Genomic DNA, 7,647 nt, shown 5'->3' on the forward strand with positions numbered 1-7,647 from the left:
TGAGTCAGAACACCAACAGGAAATTCGTCATCTCCTGACAAAGTCAAAATGAACGTGCACAAATGGTTAAAGGGGATTAAACCATTAGTTAATGCAATAACTTTTTTTTCCCACTTGAAGAGAGATCTAAGCAAGAGCTGTCTACTCAGTATGACCCCCTTCCCAAGTCCAGTATGTGAAAACCATTCCCAGATTCTCATGCAAATGAACTCCTCATGAGGAATTCTGAGTTGTGCGTGGTACGGGACACAGATGGTAACCATTTAACCTCATACAGCCTGCCACCTTTTTCCAGCACGGACTATTCCAAGCCTGTAAGCTTTTTAAAAAAGACAGTTCATCTTGACGTGTCCATTTAATGTGTTAAATTTTATTTCTGATCTCAGAGTTACTGAAACCTCAAGGGTATCTGAGGTCTGTGCATTCAAAGGCATCTGTGGGAATTTGAGTGTATTCATTGTTCACACACATTGATAGAGACTGCTAGTAAAGCATTTTGGGCATCATATCCCACTTAACTTGTTAAAGCTGCCATAAATCTCCTGCTCACACTTCAAGTACCTTAATGTCCAATGGTGAAATGACTTCAGGAATGAATCAGTTGGAGCATAACTATTTTTGCCTTGGCCTTGTCTTTGAGAGTAGGGCTATAAATATATATACAGGGGTGAAATAGTATTAAACATGTCCCCAATTTTCTAAATACATATATTTCTTAAGGCGCAATTAACATGAAATTCTCACCAGATGTTGGTAACAACCATCCAAAGAAATCAAACTATAGGTGTCCACAAATTAGGTTATGTGTAGAAATGAGAAATGACACAGGGTATTGAACACATGAGGAAAAAGGGATACAAAAAGCCATGGAAATTCATGACACGAGCTGAAATCTATCATTAACTAGAAAGCAATCCTGCCACTTAATAATTTATTTAATTAATATCAGCTGGTTCAACTGATGGCCTAAAAAATGGTGTCTCATTATCAAGGTGCCACACAAGAGAAATCTCATGATGGGTAAAACCAGTGAGCTCTCGTAAGACCTTCGCCGCCTTATTGTTTCAAAACATGCTTACATTTGTTACAGAAGAATTTCTAAACTACTTTAGGTTCCAGTGAGCCCTGTTGGGACTATAATTCGGAAATGGAAAGAACATCATTTCACCATAAACCGGCCACAACCCGGTGCTCCCTGCAAGATTTCAGACAGAGGAGTGAAAACAATTATCAGAAGAGTTGTCCAAGAGCCAAGGACCACTTGTGGAGAGCTACAGAAATACATGGAATCAGCAGGTACAGTTGTTTCAAAGAAAACAATAATTAATGCAGTCAACAGCCATGGCCTGTATACACACTGACCACGCAAGACTTCAGTGCTGAAGAAAAAGCATGTTGAATCACGTTCAACAAGCCTGTGAAATACTGGGAGAATATAATCTAGTCAGATGAGACCAGAATTGAACTCATGGATGCCATAATAAAATGAATAAAAGGATGAATGGACAAATGTACAGAGACATTCTTGATAAAAATCTGCTGTTATCTACCAGGATGATTAAGATGAAACAAGGGTGGACATTTCAGCAAGACAATGATCCCAAACACAGCCAAGGAAACTCTCAATTGGTTTCTGAGAAAGAAAATAAAAGATGCTAGAATGGCCCAGCCCATCCCCTGACCAGAATCCAATTGAAAATCTATGGAAGGAACTGAGGGACTCAGAGTTCATAAAAGGAGCCATGGAACATTCAGGATTCGAAGAGTGTGGAAGAATGGGCCAAAATCACACCTGAGCAATGCATGCGACTAGTTTCTCCATACAGGAGGCATCTTGAAGCTGTCATCACCAACCATTGCTTTTATAAGAAGTATTAAATAAATTTCAGTAAGCGTGTTCAATACTTTTTCCATGTGTCATGTCTCATTATTGCACATAACTTTATTTATGAACATCTATAGTTTGATTTCTTTGCAGGTGTGGATGGGATGGTTGTTACAGACATCTGGTGAGAATTTCATGTCAGTAGCACCTTAAGAAATATATTTACTTAGAAAATTAGTGACGTGTTCAATACTTATTTCAAACGCAATATAAGACTGAGGAAATGAGAAATTTGACAGTGTATTTTCCTGTAGGCTTTACTGCATGCTCTCCTCTGGATTATTAACACTCTTGCTAAGATTGTGTCAAGTTTTCACTGTGGACTCTGACCTCCTGCACACAAGATTGTCTGATCTAAAGTCTGTTGCCCTTTTGAGATTCATCTGTTCATTCAACTCAGCAATCTGCTCATTTCACATGGAGAGATTTCAAAAGCAATGAACGATTGAAGAGGGGCTAAAGAGACAGCAAGAGGAAGGAGAATTGTCCCCTCAGACAAACTCTGCTCTGTACCGAAGTGTCTAAGCCAATGGGACATAAAAAAAACGTTCAACAGTTTGGAATCACATTCAAAACCTTTCAATAATCTAAAAGGTGGCAGAGAAATGCTCTAATTATTTCTAATTATTTGCTAGTCCATCACAGGGTATCTCACACTCACTCAAACCCAAACGGGTACAGGGAGAATACCCCACAATTGTCACAGACAGTGCCCTATAGAAAGGATCAATTTATTTAATGTACCTTCTCAATAAGCATGTTGCTTATATAAAATTACGCATAAGTAGAATAAATACAAAAACACAAAAAGCTTTTTTTTCTAAAAAGAATAGATGTGTTGTGAGCGAATGTGAACAACAAAGTTTGTTTCCAAATGTTTTCTTTGATCATATAGATTTATTAATGAAGCAACACACTTAATTTAACATAATGAAGTATTATTAACCAGTGAAAATAGGCAGAATTAAAATTTCAAATAATTCTGGCCTGCCATGAGGTAAGATTCAGAAAGGGTTAAACCTACACATTCACACATAGAATATTACTACTTTCTGTAATAAAGTTATTTGTTTTTATTCTAAAATGATTTTTTTTCTTTGAGTAAACACACTAATACTACTCAGTAAAAAATGCCTTTAAAAAATGACTTTTGCCCAGTTCTGTATATACAAAATTGGTATGTGATTGTGAACTATTAAGTGGTAGTGGTAATCACCCATGCTTAAATAATATTTTAAGGTTAAATGTCAAGTGGACACCGTAAGAGCTCCCTGCAGCCAAGCTCAGTCTGCTGGAGCAGAGCTCAGAGAAGGTGAAGCCTGAAAGCCACTACTTGAGTGTCAACTCTCAGAGAGCACCCTGGGAATTCCCACAATTGTTCTGGTGAAAGTCCTCATACCACTGTTTACGAGACTTTGCGAGTGACTAAAGTGCCAAAAATATCTGTTCCCAGGTCAAACACAGGAAACCGCCACCAAGGCCCCAACACTTGCGCAATGACACTCATTTAGCCAAACAATAACATGAAAGCACAAAGTACCATTGTCGGCCCCCTCTGTTTTTTTTTTTTGTTTTTTTTTGTCATCAGGCGAAAAGAATATGATCTAAAACTGTTCCTTCTCATAAAAGAAAGTGGTTGTCATTTAGGGGTCTCACACAAAACAGGTGAGGACATATCAGTCAGTCAACATGGCACTACGTCCAGCTGTTGACACAATGACACAGAAGTGATGTTTTTCACATGCCAGTCCATCTGCTGATCGCACTCTCCTGATATAGAGTGGATTATTATATACTCGTGTCTATGTTTGTAGTCTTGTTGTCTGTGGTACATACAAGCTTCTACAATCCTGTGTGAAGGGAAAGCTAGTTTGTCCAAAAGCCTGCTAACAAACGACAAACCCCTCTCATGTGATCACTTTATTAAATCAGACATCCCTGCTACTTTGAGGTCATAGCCAATCTTGTGATTTTAGACCAGCAAGAAAAAAAGGAAATACACCCACATTCTTCAACAAAAAGCAAATTCATCCTTTAAAAACCTCTACTGAGAACAGTGCATTCATTCTGGGAACTCCACCAAAACAATTTCTTAATGGATTTTTACACATGTATTTGTTTATTTGGCTCTCCTAAATGTCTAGTTGCCCTAAAATGCTTGGAAGTAGGTCAGAAAGATGCTGTTCTTACAAACTTAATGGAAGTTGCTGACCTGCTGTGAGATATTATGCTTTCACACATAATTATGAAGGAAGTATAGGTCACTTTTAAGATTGATCACTCACACATCTCAACAAACATCTTGTCACCAAGACATCCACCCTTTTTCTTCCCTGGAATCATGTCTTCAAACAACAACACAATTTCACACTGCCTGCATTCCTTGTGTAGTCTGACTTTATCATCATCTCCAGTGACCAACAACATCGTAATCTATCCCAGGGTTCCATGTCAGAGTTAGATATCAGCCCACGGCACAGGTATAAATAGACAAAAGGACTGAACTACTAAAGACAAGCCAGTTATAGGAACAACTTTATTTAACTTGATATTTTTTTTTTCATTTTGATTTCTTTTTTTGTGAATCTCCCCCCAGTCAATATTCATCTCCAGTTCCACACCATTAGCTACTAGCTACTTTTCATATATCACACACAATGTCACCAACACTGTGAGGGTGAGGACAAGCATGTGCTCCGAAACCCATAATATCAATCACTTAACAACCCCACCTGTTGGAGAAGAGTGCAGTGTGCCCAGGTGCATCCCATCAGCTGACAGCCATGTGGAACTTCCATGGCCTAATGGTTAGAGAAGTGGGCTAAGAACATGAAGGTCGGTCATCCAATCTATACTTTCGACTGGCTGGAAAATTGGAGGTGACAAGGAGAGGGGGCCATCCCACTCACCCAATGGTAGTGAGGCCATTTGGTGCTCTTCATCTTCTATCCGCTGATGATAGAGCCTGTGCTTAGACCACTGCAATAGCCAGGCACAGCCTTTTCAAATTATTTTGTATTTTATCGGGTTCCAAAGATGCAGTAATGTCCCAGAGCAGAGGGAGTTTGCTCATTAAAGACTCACCTGACAGCTCATAATTGGAAAAACCAGAAAGAATGTTTCACAAAGTTAAATTACAGCTGATAAAACAACACCATTGTACAAAGCCTAGAGTCTTCCCCATGGAGATTACATGGAATGCTGACATCTATCATCGATAATCTATGTAACAACCATTTACGTGCGTTTTGTGCTCTCCATTGTGTGTGCAACATCCCTGACTCCAAAGAAATGTCCATTTGGTTTGACGTCACTGTCCTGCTTCAGAAGAAATATGTCTCTGGAGCTTGTTCTATAAAACTGATTACACTCTGAATATTTAATGTGGGAGAAACATTAAAACACCAGTTCTATGACGTGGGGATTACGCCTCTTTTAGATTTTATAGGAAATGTATTTATTGAACTTTTTGTATTAAAATATATTGTTCTTTATTAATGTGTATATATGTATCTATATATGTACTTAAATGATTTTATTTATTGAAACTATTTGATTAATTTCTGATTTTATATTTATTTATTGATATATTGTTTATTAGTATTGCTCTTTTTTATTGCTCAAGTTTAAAACACTTTTCTGTTACCCTAGGTAGGTTGTCAGGTTTTAGAAAACTTACTTTATGTAAGCTATGTATTCGTGATGTATGCATGTATGTTTATTTATACTTATGTAAATGATGATCTTAATCATGGTCTTAAATTTTCACTGACAGTGAGGCTGCCAACAATTTCCCGCAGATAGGCGCAAACTTGGTTTAATCCAGCATTCACAGGAATAAGGATTTTTTTTATTAAAAATGTAAAAGTTCCAAGTTACTAAATAAGCTATAAAGGGGGGCTCTGGAATTCCACCTAGTGCAAAAAAATAACTGCAGTCAAATAACCAATGCTCGATGCTTCTAGGTATAAGTCGAATCAACCAGTGCTTCTAGTGTTAAGAAGAACCCAGTGATTCAGCATGTATAAAGGAAGTTAAATTAGGCATGTGGGTTCTTGCCCATTGTTCTGGAGAATCTACTCTGACAGGCAAATATTTTGGCATCTACTGTTTAAAACGGTGTTTTGTAACTTGACTAAATCGTGGCCTGTTGCAGTTGTTCTCTGACTCATTACACACCTTACTGTGTGAGGTTATCAACTGGGCATTTGCCACTGAGGCCTCTGTTAAATCATATTTTGCCTATACTTCTGCACACCCACACACCCTGAGGGATGAGGCATTCATCATCACCACATAATGTTTGTTGTAAGGGCTGTGGCCAACTGATTCATGACTAAAATATTTAACGAAGACAGCGGTCCAACACCTGACAGCTCCAAAGCACCAGAATGAGAGTAAACAGCTAGTAAACAAACATGTAATGATCTGCAAGCATCAAACTGTGACTAGAATAGGTTTTCAGAGTGAGAGGAGCAGGCACAAACATGCTCCAGCTGTACACTGGGTCCTTCATTAATACCTGAAAACCCACTGCTGGAATAGACCTTCCTGTATAAAGGTCATTTTCTTAGCCAAACGTGAAATTACTCACCCTAGTGCTTTATGAACAAGGGCCTGGTGACTGCTGTATGTTTGGAAAGTGAAACTGCTTTTATGGAATGTTTACATGATGCATCCTTTTCCCTTTTTTACAATTTCTGATTTATGATCAGAATGAAGTGAGAAGTTAGTCAGATCTCAGATCTGGAGAACATATAAGCTTAGTAAGTTAGTTAGGGTGAACCAGAACTCGGATTGCATTTTTCTTCTGCCCTGTAAAGCATTGCTGAATGAATATGTGGGATACTCTTAATGATTGTCTGGGATTAGTGGAAAGTTGAGGTATAACATGCTATTTTTTGATTAATTCTCTTCGCCTGGGGGTACATGGCCATTATACTTTGATCAAAGATTATAGGCAACCAAGAGTGTTTGATATGTAAATGGTATGATCATGTTAAATATGAAATAAGGACATGAACTAACAATGCCAAAGTTTTTTCATTGTCATTTGAAAGTTGACTTAAAATGGGACTACCATTAAAAACTACCAACCCACAAACTGAAACAAGACCACAATGTCAATTTTCTGTGGTTTATCCAAGTCAGAACACATGGGATAAAATGAGCCTTGCTGCTTCTTACTCCTCATCTGAGGCTTTCCAATCACCGCTGGACCCGTGTTCATGAGAGGGTGCAAAGATGAGGTTAAATGGAGCAAAACAAACTCAATATGCACGGAGGAATAAGCATATTAATTCAATATGTAGGGCTCTATGATTTATGCGTTGCAGAGGACACGGATGGTATCGCAGAACTGAGGATTTAAAACAGAAATTAGATATAAAGACAGAAATGCACTGAAAATTGCAAAAAAATAAAAAGTTATATTCAATTTATTTTACTTAATTTTGAGGCATGCATTAGTTGCAATAGAAGAGAAACAAAAGAAGTAGAGAACAAAGTGAGAAGCTTTCTGCTCCTCTCTCCTCAATACTGGGCTCTCACACTGAACTGAGCTGTGGCTCACTCTCATTTAATGGAATAGGGCTGGATAGACAGGGGGAGAAGGGTGCTGTTTGAGCCTAATCTAAAGCTAATTCACCAGTGCAACACCTGCCATTAACAAATAAATACTCTACAAATAATAAAATAGGAAGCAAGTGATTAGACATCCAACCAGACCAATGTCAACAGTGACATTTAACGTGCTGTAGCTG

The sequence above is a fragment of the Hoplias malabaricus genome, chromosome 17 (genome assembly GCF_029633855.1).
Source record: "Hoplias malabaricus isolate fHopMal1 chromosome 17, fHopMal1.hap1, whole genome shotgun sequence".
Classification (NCBI taxonomy): domain Eukaryota; kingdom Metazoa; phylum Chordata; class Actinopteri; order Characiformes; family Erythrinidae; genus Hoplias; species Hoplias malabaricus.